Source organism: Rhinatrema bivittatum, chromosome 2 (genome assembly GCF_901001135.1).
Source record: "Rhinatrema bivittatum chromosome 2, aRhiBiv1.1, whole genome shotgun sequence".
NCBI lineage: Eukaryota > Metazoa > Chordata > Amphibia > Gymnophiona > Rhinatrematidae > Rhinatrema > Rhinatrema bivittatum.
In genome coordinates this window covers 501891485-501906322 of record NC_042616.1, presented here as the reverse complement: position 1 = coordinate 501906322, position 14838 = coordinate 501891485, and the positions used below count along the sequence as shown (strand labels likewise).

The following is a 14838-nucleotide window of genomic DNA, read 5'->3' as shown; positions in this document are numbered from 1 at the left end:
TATATCGACATTCGATCTGAGATATCACATCGGTTTACATTCAGGTACTGTAAGTATTTCCCTATCCCCAGAGGGCTTACAATCTAAGTTTTGTACCTGAGGCAATGGAGGGTAAAGTGACTTGCCCAAGGTCACAAGGAGCTACAGCGGGACTCGGCACATTCTTTACAAAAGGTGACATATTCTGTTACATCTTGAATCCATTATACCCACCAGAATTTGCGGGCACCTAGTTCCTTGGTTTTGTGGAAACCAGGATGATTTGTCAACAGAGAGTTGTGGCAGCTTCAAAGGACCTCCAGACATACTGTATCTGGAGAGTTTGTAATAGAGGCACAGACCCCTTTGATAGTGCTGCTCCTTTTTTAACTCAAAGAGGAAGCATTTCATGCCATCAACCACATAGGCTCCTCAGAGGTTAGTGGTCTGTTGATAGCCCAGCTGCCACCTCATTGTTGCGCTGGAGGTGGACCCTTGGCCTGGCGCAGGATTAGTTCGGCCCTCTGAGGGATCCCAGAGGGTGCCTGCCGCTGGGAGGCGGAGCACACAAGGAGACAGAGGCAAGCTGGAGCTTCACCAATAATGGCCCGAGGGCTCCGCAGGTTGAGCCCTTGGATTCCCGGGCTGCCTGGGCTTAGGTGGGCCTCTGGGGGTTTCCCAGAGAGATGGTGGAGAGGTGTGCACTTAAGGAGTACTGGTGAGCGGCTGACAGTGAACAGATGAGCTAGTCCAGAACAGAGAATACCGGAGACCATGGGTACAAGGCAGGAACTGAAGGTCCTCCGGGCAGGGTAGGCACTGCAGCGACTAGTGGTTTAGCTCGAGGAAGGCTGCAGACAGCATCAAAGCAGGTGGGCCTGGTGATCTCAGGAGAAGCAAAAAGAGTGTCCGAATGGAGCACAAGGGTCAAAGCCAGGGTATCCATCTGAGGATGGAGTCATTCGTCTCTTCTCCAAACTGAACACCCTAACTTCCTTAGCCTTTTCTCATAGGGCAGCCGTTCCATGCCGCTTATCATTTTGGATGCCCTTTTCTGCACTTTCTCAAGTGCAACTACCGGTATATTTTTTTTGAGATGCAGGGACCAGAATTGCATACAGTATTCAAGGTATAGTCTCACCATGGAGCGATACAGAGGCATTTCTGTTTTATTCCCCATTCCCTTCTTAATAATTCCTAACATTCTATTTGCTTTTTTGATTGCCACAGAACACTGAGCCGACGATTTCAATGTATTATCCACTATGATGCCTAGATCTCTTTCCTGGGTGGTAACTCCTAAGATAGAACCTAAACATTGTGTAACTACAGCAAGGATTATTTTTCCCTCTATACATCACTTTGCACTTGTCCACATTAAATGTTATCTGCCATTTGGAAGCCCAATCTTCCAGTCTTGCAAGCTCCTCCTGCAATTTATCACAATCTGCTTGAGATTTAACTACTCTGCATAATTTTGTGTCATCTTCAAACTTTGATCACCTCACTCGTTGTATTCCTTTCCAGATCATTTATGAATATATTAAAAAGCACCGGTCCAAGTACAGATCCCTGACGCAGTCCACTGTTTATATTTTTCCACTGTGAAAACTGACCATTTAATCCTACTCTCTGTTTCCTGTCTTTTAACCAGTTTGCACTCCACAAAAGATCATCGTCTTTTTAGTTTTCTTAGAAACCTCTCATGTGTGACTTTGTCAAACGCCTTCTGAAAATCCAAATGCACCACATCTACCGGTTCACCTTTATCCACGTGTTTGTTAACTCCTTCAAAAACATGTAAGAGATTTGTGAGGCAAGACTTCCCTTGGGTAAACCATGTTGGCTGTATCCCATCAAACCATGTCTATCTAAATGTTTTGTGATTTTATTCTTTATAACAGTTTCCATGATTTTTCCTGGCACTGAAGTCAGGCTCACCGGTCTATAGTTTCCCAGATCACCCCTGGATCCCTTTTTAAATATCGGGGTTATATTGACCTTCTTCCAATCTTCAGATACAACAGATGATTTTAATGATAGGTTACAAAATAATTGAAATAGGTCTGAAATTTAATTTTTTAGTTCTTTCAGAACCCTGGGGTGTATGCCATCCAGTCCAGGTGATTTACTACTCTTCAGTTTGTAAATCTGGCCTACCACATCTTCTAGGTTCACCGTGATTTGGTTCAATTCATCTGAATCCTCACCCTTGAAAACTGTCTCCAGAATGGGTATCTCCCCGAAATCATCTTCAGTAAATACCGAAGCAAAGAAATCATTTACTCTTTCTGCGATGGCCTAATCCTCCCTAAGAGCCCCTTTAACCCCTTGATCACCTAACGGTCAAACCGACTCTCTCGCAGGCTTTCTGCTTTGGATATATTTTAAAAAGGTTTTTATTGTGAGTTTTTGCTTCTACAACCAATTTCTTTTCAAATTCTCTCTTAGCCTGTCTTATCAATGTCTTACATTTAACTTGCCAATGCTTATGCTATTTCTTCTGATGGATCCTTCTTCCAATTTTTGAATGAAGATGTTTGGGATAAAATAGCCTCTTTCATCTCAATTTCTAGCCATACTGACAATTGACCTTCCTTTCACCTTTCTTAATGTGTGGAATACATCTGGAATGTGCTTCTAAGATAGTATTTTTTTAAAATTATCCATACCTGTTGCCCACGTTTTACCTTTCTAGCAACACCTTTCAATTTTTTTTTACTATTTTTTCATTTTATCAAAGTTTCCCTTTTGAAAGTTTAGTGTCTCAGTTGTGCATTTACTTACTTTCCTCCTTCTGGTCATTAATTCAAATTTGATCATATTATGAACACTATTGCCAAGCGGCTGTTGCGATACTGCTCGTGGGCCTAGCCGTGATGAGCAGTCTCTCACCTTCACATCCCGGAGGCCGCTGACACCATTGTCCTGCGCGGCAGCACCGTCGCCACTGTCCTCTCTCCGTGCAGCAGGCAGGGCCACCGCCGCCTTGCTTCTTCCTTGCGGTGTAGTCACCAATGTCTGGACCTCATTTTGCGGCCTAATGCCGCCTCCAGCCCTGATATTCATGGCATGGATGCCGCTCTCGCTGTTCCAGGTCCTGGCCTCTCTCTAGGCACGTGGCTGCGCCTCTTCCGATTATTTAAAGGGCCCATGGTAGGAAAAGTCCCGTGGCCCCATGGCATCTCCTCTTCATCCCTATAAAAGGGCCCCTCGCCAGCCCCTTCTCACCTTCGCAAGGAGCCAGTCCGCTCCTGGATTCGTTTGTTCCTGTTCTTCATTCCAGGAGGCTCCGAGGTCCATCTTCGCTTCTTCAAGGCCTTCTGTTCTTTGTGAGAGCTCCCATGTCTTTGTCCATGGTTCCTGGTCTTTCATCGGACCCTGCGTCCTCATCTGTCCTGTCTTTAGATGTTCCTGATTTTCCAGTCTTCAGATTTTCCTGTGTTCAGATGTTCCGTCTCCTGATGTCCTAGTTCCCTCCAGCTCATCTCTTCAGATGTCCTTGTCCTTTGATGTTCCAGGTTCCGGGTTTTAAGCCTAGCCCCTCCGCTGGACTCTGCCTCCAGATGACCAGCCTGTGTGTAACTCCGTATCTAACCCAGTGTCCTTTTCCAATCACTGAAGCCCTGTTCCGGCTGGATCCTGCTTCAAGTGTAGCCTGGATCCCTCCTTCATCCTGAGCTTCAGCCCTGCCTTCGCCTCATCCAAATCTCCAAGTATCTTCATCTCATCCAAGTCTCCTAATGCTTATGTTTCATCCTTATTCCAGTGTCATCGCCTGTCCTCAATCTCTGTCCATCCTGTCGCGTCTGCCTTTCCCTGTGGCGGGTCCGAAAGGGCTACCGAGAGGCCGGAGGGCTACCCCAGAGACCAGCATTGCACTGCTGGGTCTCTTCTGGTGCGTTCGGGTTTGGCAGAGGTCAGGGTCCCGAGTCTCTAGTCTGTCCCCCCATACTCGGATGTGTCTTGCCCACCTCGGCGCTTCTCCGGATTCATCTTCTGGGGTCGTGCCATGGCCCAAGACACACTTTCTCTTCAGAATCGGGACCACTCTTTAGTGTTCCTGCAACAGCGGCCCCACCACCATTACCTTTTTCACCAAATTCTGTGCTCCACTGAGAATTAGATCTAAAATTGCTCCCTCTCTTGTCAGTTCCTGAATCAATTGCTCCATAAAACTATCATTTATTCCATCCAGGAACTTTCTCTAGCTTGTCCTGATTTTTCACTTACCCAGACAATACTGGAGTAATTGAAATCTCCCATTATTACTGCACTACCAATTTGGTTAACTTCCCTAATTTCTCTTAGCATTTCACTTTCCATCTCACCATCTTCCCCAACACGCAAGGGATTTCTATCCATAAAGATTCGATTGTGCATTTACTCTCATCAGGATCTTTATCCTGTCAGACTCTATGCCATCCGGACATAAAGCGCTAGGGATGTGAATCGTGTCCTCGATCGTCTTAACGATCGATTTCGGCTGGGAGGGGGAGGGAATCGTATTGTTGCCGTTTGGGGGGGTAAAATATCGTGAAAAATCGTTAAAAATCGTTAAAAATCGAAAAATCGAAAAATCGAAAAACCGGCACACTAAAACCCCCTAAAACCCACCCCCGACCCTTTAAATTAAATCCCCCACCCTCCCGAACCCCCCCCCCAAATAACTTAAATAACCTGCGGGTCCAGCGGCAGTCCGGAACGGCAGCGGTCCGGAACGGGCTCCTGCTCCTGCATCTTGTCGTCTTCAGCCGGCGCCATTTTCCAAAATGGCGCCGAAAATGGCGGCGGCCATAGACGAAAAAGATTGGACGGCAGGAGGTCCTTCTGGACCCCCGCTGGACTTTTGGCAAGTCTCGTGGGGGTCAGGAGGCCCCCCACAAGCTGGCCAAAAGTTCCTGGAGGTCCAGCGGGGGTCAGGGAGCGATTTCCCACCGCGAATCGTTTTCGTACGGAAAATGGCGCCGGCAGGAGATCGACTGCAGGAGGTCGTTCAGCGAGGGTTCCGGCGCCTCGCTGAACGACCTCCTGCAGTCGATCTCCTGCCGGCGCCATTTTCCGTACGAAAACGATTCGCGGCGGGAAATCGCTCCCTGACCCCCGCTGGACCTCCAGGAACTTTTGGCCAGCTTGTGGGGGGCCTCCTGACCCCCACGAGACTTGCCAAAAGTCCAGCGGGGGTCCGGAAGGACCTCCTGCCGTCCAATCTTTTTCGTCTATGGCCGCCGCCATTTTTCGGCGCCATTTTGGAAAATGGCGCCGGCTGAAGACGACAAGATGCAGGAGCAGGAGCCCGTTCCGGACCGCTGCCGTTCCGGACCACCGCTGGACCCGCAGGTTATTTAAGTTATTTGGGGGGGGGTTCGGGAGGGTGGGGGATTTAATTTAAAGGGTCGGGGGTGGGTTTTAGGGGGTTTTAATGTGCCGGCTCACGATTCTAACGATTTATAACGATAAATCGTTAGAATCTGTATTGTATTGTGTTCCATAACGGTTTAAGACGATATTAAAATTATCGGACGATAATTTTAATCGTCCTAAAACGATTCACATCCCTATAAAGCGCCACACCGCCTCCCGGGTGCTCCTCTCTGTCATTGTGATATAATTTGTACCCTGGTATAGTACTATCCCATTGGTTATCCTTTTTCCACCATGAATCTGAGATGCCAATTAAGTCTATGTCATCATTCCTTGCTATACATTCTAATTCTCCCATCTTACTTCTTAGACTTTCAAAGTGTGTTTTTTGTTTGTATTAACATTCTGCTTTTCAGTTGACTGGGATAAATTGGAATCTTTTAGCTCAGGTGAGTTTTTAATTATAGGCACTTGGACTACTTTTCTTATTATTGGAACCTCTCTGTTGGGATGCCCTAACTCTAATGTTTCATTAGTATCCTTCAAAGATACTTCCCTCCGAGCCATGAGCTGCTGAGCGACTGTTGGCTTTCCCCTTTGATTTAGTTTAAAAGCTGCTTTTTCTCCTTTTAAAAGGATAACTCCAGCAGCTTGGTTCTACACTGGTTAAAGTGGAGCCCATCTATTCGGAAAAATGTCCCCTTTCCCCAAAATGTTCCCTATTCCTTACAAAACTGAATCCCTCTTCCTTGCACCTGCTCCTGGGGACCTGCGCATGGAAGAGGGAGCATTTCAGAGAATGCTACCCTGGAGGTTCTGGATTTCAGCTTTCTACCTAAAAGCCTAAACTTGGCTTCTAGAACCTCCCTCCCACATTTTCCTATGTCGTTGGTGCCCACATGTACCACGACAGCCAGCTCCTCCCCAGCACTGTCTAAAAACCTATCTAGGTGATGCTTGAAGTCCACCACCTTTACACCAGGTAGGCATTTTATCAGGTGATCCTTACACCTACCAGTCACCCAGTTGTCTACATTCTTAATAATCAAATCGCCAACTATGATGGCTGACCTAACCCTTCCCTCATAGGCAGTATCCCTAGGAAACACATCCTCGATGCAAGAGGACAATTCACCACCTGGAGAGCAGGTCCTTGCTATAGGATCTTGCCACACCAGGTTGATGCTTGCCACACCAGGTTGATGCTCTACGATTATGAGACCTTCCTCCTCTAAGGCAGCACCAGGGCTCCAGACTGAAGATGGGACTTGGCTACGATATCCCTGTAAGTCTCATCCATATACCTCTCTGTCTGCCTGATCTCCTTCTGGACTGCCACTCTAGCCTCCAGAGATTGGACTCATTCTCTGAGAGACAGGAGCTCTTTGCATCATATGTACATTTACAATTTCTCACTGGTGGGTAAAAAAAATCATACATGTAACATTTGATGCAGAAGACTGGGAGGCCCCTCTATTGCTGCTGGACTGCTGCCTTCATCTCAAATGTGTTCAGTTCCTAGTTAAGTTTTAGGTTGCTATGGGAGTAGGACTGCATACAATTAGGGTCCTTTAAATGTATGAATGTATTCACTATATATCTGGCAGTGACCTACAAGGGAATGATTAAACTTTTGATAAGGTGGGGGACTTTCTGAATTCAAGTTAAAAGACTGATTAATTTTTTATTATGTTTATTATGTTTTTAAATTTTTTTAAATTTTTTAATTTTTCTTCTGTTTAGTGTGAAAGTATCTCCTACCTATAAATTAAAGGATGAGCTAGGGGCAGGTGGGAGAGGGGAGGGAGGGTTGGGAAATACACACAAACTTCTGATTTTTGCCTGCCTTTCTGACCACTTGTTTAATACAAAACACACAAGACTCCTGTTTTTTTGCCTACCCTCTGATTAGCTAATCAATATGGACACTCAATCAGCTAAATAATATACACTAATAGTTTTACGTCTCCCCAGTAGTTTTTAAGTTTTAAAAATTTCCCCAAGCAGCACTTACTGATTCTTTTCAGCCACCAGCAAGGTGATCTTCTCCTCTTAGTGTTCTGTTTGTTTCTCTCATGATTATTGAGAAAATATTGTTAAATATAAGAAGTGCAAATGTTTATTAGATATTGTCCTTCTGGCTTGATCTTGTTGGCCCATCTCATCCACGCACATTGTTTTTGACTGCCATTTTGCTACATTAACTACTGTGGATCTTTTTGCCACAACCTGGAACTCTTTCTAATGGTGGAAGCATCCAGGTTGTTCTCAAGATTCATGGGTACTGTTCCCCTGGACTGTGAAGTCCTAAGTCTGCTTTTACTACATTGACCATGAGATGCTTCTCTTCCCCGTAGCACTGGAGGATTTGGTATTGCTAGATGAAATTTCATGGGAAATGTGATCTTCAGTTTCAGAGCTGTCATCACCCCTTGAAAACAGTCTGGATCATCAACATTGGAATATCTCTCCATTAAAAATAGTCTGATCATCCATGAAAAATAGTCTGATCAGACATTCATCTCCACTTCTTGACTCTCTGGACTGTAGAAAAAAATAACATAATGGAAAAATAAAATGTAAGAAAATAGGACTTCATTGCCCCCTTTCTCTAGTTAAAAACTCCAAGTAAGGCACAGATTTGTCAATCAGAGAACAAAATACTCTCTCACACAATATATCGATGCAGGGTAATAGCCAAATTAATATTCAACACAGGCAAAAGCTACCAACCCAATGTGATAACCCAAATATTCCGTGTGAGTACACGTAAACAAATTTGTGTTGGTAAAGACCTCATAAAAAGGCATACATTTCCATGCTAATTAGCACAAGGCGTGAGTATACCAATAATATAATCATACGTCCTTTTTATCATTTTCATTTTTCTTTTCAATTTTTCATTTCAATATGCACATTTGTGATAAAGTGAGTATCATCGTTCAAACATGCAATGTCATGCCATGAGATTATGGAAATTAACACTGTGAATGTCCACTTATTGAAGCATGGCATTGACACCTTAGCTTGGACACTTAGCTTTTACGCAGTTAGAGGAAATGCCTGAGACTTGGTCGTGGAGGTTTTGTGTGATACGAGCCCGACACGGACCGCATTTCGGCATGTGACAGCCTTCTTCAAGGGGCCGATTGTGTGTATAGGTGCAGCAGCGGCACATTCTGGACCGGTCTCTCTGGTCCAGAATGTGCCGCTGCTGCTGCACCTATGCACACAACCGGTCTCTCCGGTCCAGAATGTGCCGCTGCTGCTGCACCTATGCACACAACCGGTCTCTCCGGTCCAGAATGTGCCGCTGCTGCTGCACCTATGCACACAACCGGTCTCTCCGGTCCAGAATGTGCCGCTGCTGCTGCACCTATGCACACAACCGGTCTCTCCGGTCCAGAATGTGCCGCTGCTGCTGCACCTATGCACACAACCGGTCTCTCCGGTCCAGAATGTGCCGCTGCTGCTGCACCTATGCACACAACCGGTCTCCTCCGGTCCAGAATGTGGACATTCACAGTGTTAATTTCCATAATCTCATGGCATGACATTGCATGTTTGAACGATGATACTCACTTTATCACAAATGTGCATATTGAAATGAAAAATTGAAAAGAAAAATGAAAATGATAAAAAGGACCTATGATTATATTATTGGTATACTCATGCCTTGTGCTAATTAGCATGGAAATGTATGCCTTTTTATGAGGTCTTTACCAACACAAATTTGTTTACGTGTACTCACACGGAATATTTGGGTTATCACATTGGATTGGTAGATTTTGCCTGTGTTGACAGATTTGTCAAGCCAGAAATAGAAGAATATTCCTACCTACTTTTTCTGAAAGCAGAAACAGACTACAAAATTATCCCCTTCAACTCATGGCAGAGAAACAATCAGAAGTATTTATTGCTTAGGGAGAGACCATTTTGTCTAAGATCTGTTCTCTTTCTCTATAGATTCTCCTTCTTTCTTGTGTTTTCCATCCGTGCATGTACTAATGGAGCAATGAACCCCATACTTATGTGCAAGAGTAAAGAATGTATGTGACATTTTTGGGAGATCAAAGAAATGATGACTTGGCTTCCAGGTATCAGGAAGGTCAACATGAGACTAGTGTTCATCTCTTCCAAGGCTTTCAAACACTCAAGAAGAGGTGATAATGAAAATTTCTGAAGGCAAAACCAAAACAGGGGTTCAGATGTGATTCATTGCTGAGTTAAGGCAGAAAAGTACCTTTTTGTCTCTTGTGAAAAGGTACTTTACTTTTAAGCATGGCATGATAAAACTGGGATAACGATGAACTTTGAATACACCCTGACCCACAGGTCACCCACAAAAATCATGCTGAGTCATCTCTGGAACCATAGGCATATAGTTAATTGGCATACTAGGTATTATGCAAATTAACCACTTATGCTAAAACTAATTTATGTGAGGGTACAGCTGGACTCCCTGTGAGGGTCTGAATCATTCGAGTTTTTGAATCACAAGATTCTAAATCGTATGTAGTAGTTTGATGAAACTTGGGGTTTTTGTGTACTGGGTAGTCAGTGACAAATACATAAACCAGCAAAATTCTAGAAACAAAACGAAACAATTTATTCACCTTTCAGTCTTCTGTGGGGCTCAAAAGTCCCCAATAACCTTTCCCAAAAGCAGGAAAACAGTTCACTAATGGTCCACTCCAGTCTCAAAATATCACAGCCCCAATGCATATTCACTCTAACTTTCTCTGTGAATCAATAGTGAGCTGATTTCTTTGAAGAGTTGACTAATTAAACAGCAAACAAATGAAAATCATCTTGAATTTTAACTGGATTTTGCACACATGCATTAATGAAATTCTATAAATACATATTCATGCAGGGTCCTATCTGAACTGATTAGCTCTGAGCTTTTTTGAAATGTAGTCAGTCAGATTTGACTCCATCCCCAAAGCAAAACGCTTTTCATGGAAATTTCAAGGGGCCCTGCAATTGTTGTCTGCATTAATGATTATTAATTCATGCTAACTATTGACTCATGTGGCGCTTGTGGATTATCTGCAGCTGCACACAGGCAAAGAGGGTATTTCTGAGGTTTCATATAGCAATTACCTCTGTAAATACTTCCATCTTCTTGAGGAATTCTCTCTAATGATGCTTTTCCTGTTTAGAAGGAGGAGGAAAAGGCACAAAGGAGAGAGAATTTAAGATGATTTAAAGTCCATGCATGGCAAGTCAGAAGTGTGCTGAACGATTTGTTTCCAACCTACAATTTGGTAGGCTCAGAAATGAAGGAAGTGCATTCGGTGTGGATATCCGAGTGCCTTATACTTTTAAGATGTGGGCCTTATTTACTACTTTTAAGATGTGGGCCTTATTTACTATCCTTCCTTCCCTCAGACAAAGCATGGGGAAAACCGCCTTTAGTAAATTACGCCCAAATTGCAGGCAAACATCAAGTTCATGTATAAGAGTGTTCAAGAACTTGGTTCTCTGAATAAATACAAGTCACAAAAGGGGAAAAGCAGTGAATGTGCCGACAGGCAGAACAGCCCCTTCTTTCCTTGCACATCTTTTGGAGGTAAAAGTTTATCTGCAGGCAGCAGAGGCCTCTGGTGGGAAAGCTACAGCAAGAGAAAACACTTTGAATGGTAAGGTACAATGTTTGCAAGTAGACAGAGCGGAAGGAAATCGCCTGTGGTTTTATCTGTGAAAAAAAACCCATGTACATCTTCCCCTTACACAGGCACTCTGTTTTCTATTCAGAAAACAAGCGAGCGGGGTTTGCCATGGTAAACTGATGGATGGCTGCACAAGCAAACAGTTTTAAAAAATGGAGGAACGAACGGTGAAGAAAAAGTTCAAAGATTTTCTATAAAATCTGAAGCATTCATGGTAAGTGAGGGGTTTTTATTTAAATTTTCTCTTGCACAATTTTCAGCACCAGTTGCAAATGCCGCCTACCCTCTCTTCGTCGGTTTCCTCAGCCTGGCGTTTTCCATTGGGCTGTAGTTTCAACCTTCAAGCTCCTTGAAGTGCAGTGAGCAGCTTGTGGAACTGATAATTCTGGGCTTTGAAGAGTGGGCAGTGTGTTGCCACTTTATCTTGAAGATCTTGGGTAGATGTTTTGACTGCAGATTCCTGATGAATTTTCATAGCAAGTGAGTGCCCGCTGCTGATGTTCTGTTAAGTTAATGGTTTGGGGTTCAAAAAATTGCTCCTGAAACACTGGTCTTAAATATTTGAGGTTCAATAGTGGCATACTGAAAGTATTTGCCACCCAAGGCAGATAGTTCTTTTGGCACCCCCTCCCTCCCCATGAGTGGACGGTGGTTTGTTCATGATTAAAATAAAGAATTGGGGTAACCTGGATGTGGATGGTACCTTTTCAGATTTATGAAATGACCACCTTACACCTTAAAAATATTGGTTTTTCATAAAAGTAAACAAAAGAGGAGAAAATACAAAATAAATAAACAAAAACAAAAAATATTATTGAAGACTGGAGGTGGATGCAGAAGGGGGGAAGGCAGGGGTCAGACTTTCCAGAGGAGTATAGTGTGCTAGAAACATAGACACATAAATATAGAAATGATGGCAGAAAAGGAGCAAATTGTCCATCCAGTTTGCCCAGCAAGCTTATTTATTTAACATTTTTTTTATAGCGCAATTCATGTAGCAATGTTACATATTTCGGTTTACATTATAACATTAAACTTATGGTAGAATCTTCTGCACTGTGCAGGTTACCCCATGTTTATCAGTTTCCCAGACTGTAAACTTCACGGCCCTTGGTTGCTGTTTGAATCCAAATTTCCATTACCCCTTGCCATTGAAGGAGAAATCAATATTGGAATTGCATCAAAGTATCAAGCTTATTGATAAAGGGTAGTAACCACCCCATCAGCAAGTTACCCCCATGCTAATTTCGTTTCCCAAACCATAACGGTTGGGGCCCTCATTGGTTGCTGTTCATATCCAATTCCCCTTTTCCCCCTACCGTTAAAGCAGAGAACCATGATGATGTTGCATCAACAGTATGAAGTCTTATTGTTTATGAGTAGCATCCACCACACCAGCAAATTGCCCCATGCATACTTTTCTTCATTTCCATCCTCTAGCACAGGGGTCAGGAACCTATGGCTCATGAGCCAGATGTGGCTCTTTTGATGGCTGCATCTGGCTCGCAGACAAATATTTAATAAAAAAGTAAAAATCTAACAAAACCCCCCACCCTCCTGATGTCCCCCAAGACCTCCAAAATTAATTTACTACAACCCGCCCCCCCCCCCAAGACCTGCCAAAAGTCCCTGGTGGTCCAGCGGGGGTCCGGGAGCGATCTCCTGGATTTGGGCTGTCGGCTGCCAGTAGTCAAAATGGCGCCGACGGCCCTTTGCCCTCACTATGTCACTGGGGTCAACCAATGGTGACAGTAGCCCCTGTGACATAGTGAGGGCAAAGGGCCATCGGCACCATTTTGACTACTGGCAGCCGACAGCCCAAATCCAGGAGATCGCTCCCGGACCCCCGCTGGACCACCAGGGACTTTTGGCAGGTCTTGGGGGGGGGGGGCAGGAGAGGGGGGGTTGTAGTAAATTAATTTGGTAGGTCTTGTATGGCTCTCACGGAATTAGATTTTAAAATATGTGGCGTTCATGGCTCTCTCAGCCAAAAAGGTTCCCGACTCCCTGCTCTAGCATTTAGGGATCCACAGTGTTTATCCAATGCCCCTTTGAATTATTTTACTATTTTCAACTTCACCACCTCAGCCAGAAGGGCATTCCAGGCCTCCACCACCCTCTCCATGAAGAAATATTTCCTGATGTTGGTTCTGAATCATTCTCCCTGGAGTTTCATTTCATGACTGCTAGTTCTACTGATTTCTTTCCAATAGAACAGGTTTGTCAAATATGTATCATTAAAACCTTTCAGGTATCTGAAGATCTGTATCACATCTCCCCTGTGTCTCCTCTCTTCCAGGGAATAGCTATTCAGATCCTTCAGCCTCTCCTCATAGGTCTTCTCATACAGACCACCAGACCATTATGGTCACTCTTCTCTAGATAGCCTCCATCCTGTCTTTGTCCCTTTTGAAATATGGACTCCAGAATTGAACACATTATTCCAAGTGAGGCCTCACCAAGGAGCTGTACAAGGGCATTATCATCTCCTTTTTCTTATTGGTTATTCCTCTCTCTATGCAGCCCAGCATTCTTCTGGTTTTAGCTATCTCCTTGTCACATTGCTTCACCATCTTCAGATCTCTGGACACTATTACCCCAAGATCCTACTCTTCATTTGTGCACATCAGTCTTTCACCCCCCATCACATACAATTCTTTTGGATTACTGAACCCCAAATGCATGACTCTGTACTTCTTCACATTGAATCCCAGCTGCCAAATTTTCAACCACTCTTCCAGCTTTCTTAAATATCTTTTCATTCTCTCTACTCCTTCAGGCATGACAACTCTGTTGAAGATCTTAGTATAATCTGAAAATAAACAAACTTTACCTTCTATCCCTTCCGTAATGTTGCTCCCAATGATATTGAATAGAACTGGTCCCAAAACCAAACCCTGTGGCACTCCACTTAACGCAAGTAGGTTCCATTTACCATTACACTCTGTGTCCTATCAGTCAAAACGTTTGTAATCGACACCACCACCTTGGTGCTCACTCCTAAGCTTCTCATTTTATTCATAAGCATGCCATCTGGGACCTATCAAAAGCTTTGTTGAAATCCAAGTAGATCACATTGAGCACTCTTCCTCGATCCAATTTTCTAGTAACACAAGCAAACAAATCTATCAGATTTGTCTATCGGGACCTTCCCCTGGTGAATCCATGCTGCCTTGGATCCAGCAACTCACCAGATTGTAGATAGTTCACTATCCTTTCCTTTAGCAGAGTCTCCATTAATGTTCCCACTACCAAGGTGAGGCTAACTGGCTTGCAGTTTCTGGCCTCCTCTCTGCTACCACTCTTGTGAAATTGGACCACCACTGCTCTTCTCAAATCCTAGGGCCCCACTCCCATTTCCAGAAATCTACTGAACAGGTCCTTCAGTGGACCAGCCAACACATTTCTGATTACTCTCAGTATCCTGGGGTGCATCTCTTGTGGCCTCATGGCCTTATCTATTTTCACTTTGCCTAGCTCCTCCCATACATTCTCTTCTGTAAACGGAGTTTCATCTACTCCATCTCCATTATGGTCTTGTTAACTAGCAACTGTCCTTCTCCAGGTCTTCTTTCGAAATTGCTGAAGTATTTGTTTAATATTTCTGCCATTTCTTTATTATTCTGTACACATTGCTCTGCCACTTTCAATTTCCATTATACCATTTCTGATCTCCCTTCTTTTACTGATATATCTGAAAAATGTTTTGTCTCCTTGCTTTACCTTTTTGGCCATTCTTTCTTCTGCTTGACCTTTTGCTTTCCTTATTTCTTTCTTTGTCTCCCTCAATTTTAACAGATATTCTTCCCTGTGTTCCTTT

General features: G+C 43.9%; 1 protein-coding gene across 1 annotated transcript in view; it reads left to right on the top strand.

The window, feature by feature from the left end:
- The first annotated feature begins 11170 nt into the window (after positions 1–11170).
- NEDD9 (neural precursor cell expressed, developmentally down-regulated 9) overlaps positions 11171–14838 on the top strand; it is a 393338-nt gene continuing 389670 nt past the window's right edge. The window contains exon 1 of the mRNA XM_029590663.1: positions 11171–11232. The gene's annotated coding sequence lies outside the window, so the exon portion shown is untranslated. The remainder of the gene's footprint in view (positions 11233–14838) is intronic.